This window comes from Microtus ochrogaster, unplaced genomic scaffold, assembly GCF_000317375.1.
Source record: "Microtus ochrogaster isolate Prairie Vole_2 unplaced genomic scaffold, MicOch1.0 UNK60, whole genome shotgun sequence".
Lineage (NCBI taxonomy): Eukaryota > Metazoa > Chordata > Mammalia > Rodentia > Cricetidae > Microtus > Microtus ochrogaster.
Genome location: NW_004949158.1, coordinates 1,463,024 through 1,464,680, shown reverse-complemented (window position 1 = coordinate 1,464,680; position 1,657 = coordinate 1,463,024).

The following is a 1,657-nucleotide window of genomic DNA, read 5'->3' as shown; positions in this document are numbered from 1 at the left end:
GCTTCCTGTCTGCCATGTGGATTGGGAAGATCCTTTGCTGTGTTTCCACTGCTGTGACATTCTGCCCAAGTGCATGGGACCAGACAACCATGGGTTAAACCCCTGAGTCTGTGAGCCAAAATAAATCCTTCCTCCCTTAGGTCACTCTTGTCAGACATTTGCCATAGCAAGAAGCAAGGCAATGACAATATCCACAATCATTGTAAAAGTGAATGTCTCTACCCCAATGTGTTTGTGTCATTTAGTCAAACTTGTTACATTCATAATGTAACATAAAGTACAAAACTCAAGACACAAAATTGCATATGTGCTATAATTACAGTTTGTAAAATAATATGCAAAGAACTAAAAAAATGACAGGGCTAGATGAAATGATGAGTAATTTTAATTTTCTTCTCTAAGCCTTTATTTTTCAAATTTCCTCAGTGGATTTATATTACTTTCATAATCAGGAAAAATATTCCAAAAATTTTGATTTCTATATGAGTTTTTTTTCCCCCAAGGCCCACTTTTGGGTACAGGCTCTCCATCATTCTTGGCTTCCTTGATGCTAACGTTCCCTCCAAAGACAAAGGCAGACATACAACTTGAGAGTGGACTACAGCTCCAGTCTAGCCGTGGTCTGTGACAGAGACTTATTTTGATATTTGACCTAGGCCTGCGGAGTCACAGCTTCTCAGATGATGGATCTGTGGCTCCATGGTCTTTTCTACTGGAAACTGAACGTTTTTAAAGGAGCCATGTTCCCAGGGGGAACTGATTACTATGTCAGCTCCAATTGGTTTTCCTGGGACTAGAGGAGCAGAATAGCAAGTGCTTGTAGTACATCATGAGAAGCCTGGTGGGATTTTATCCGTATAAATAATCCACATACTGTCAGATTAGATTTTTCATCCTTTGACATAGAAGAATGCTTAGAACAAGGTTAGAGAAACAGGACTTTCCCAAAATGCAGTTGTTTGCCTGAAGATGAGGCTTAAATGAAATAGTTTGCAGAAAACCACTGACTCAAGCCCTCAACTGCAAGCATCTAGCTATGTTCATGTTCAGTTAAAGAGCCACAGCCACTGGCCTCAATGAAGGAGTAAGGAAAACCACTGGGGTTTGGAAGAAGGCAATAAAATAAGACTGCATTCCTACTCACAATTTTCTTTATCCAAGTGTTTATACTGTTTCTATTCAATTTATACAAGCAAAGACGTAAAAAATAGAAAACTAGCAAAATGCAAAAGAGGGAGCTTCTCAAAGGCTGTCTCTGAGATGTCACTGCAATGCCTTGATGTTTGCTGCCAGCAGACAATAGTGGTTAGGAAGAAAGCTGTATGGAAGATGGGCCTGCATTCCTAGAGGCTGGGTGTTCATCGCTTATGCCTGGGACAGTAGTGACTCCAGTGGGCCTCATTTGTCCTATCACAGACAAAAGCCACAGTTCCAGCAGAAGCCAGGCACCACCCTTCTCAGAGGACATTCCTGTGTACTAAGAAGAATATCAGTCTCTCAGACTGGCTCCCTCCTGCTTCTTTTTTTTTTCCTGTAAGTTTCTTTTTTTTTAAATTTATTTATTTATTGAGGATTTCTGCCTCCTCCCCGCCACCGCCTCCCATTTCCCTCCCCCTCCCCCAATCAAGTCCCTCTCCCTCATCAGCTTGAAGAGCAA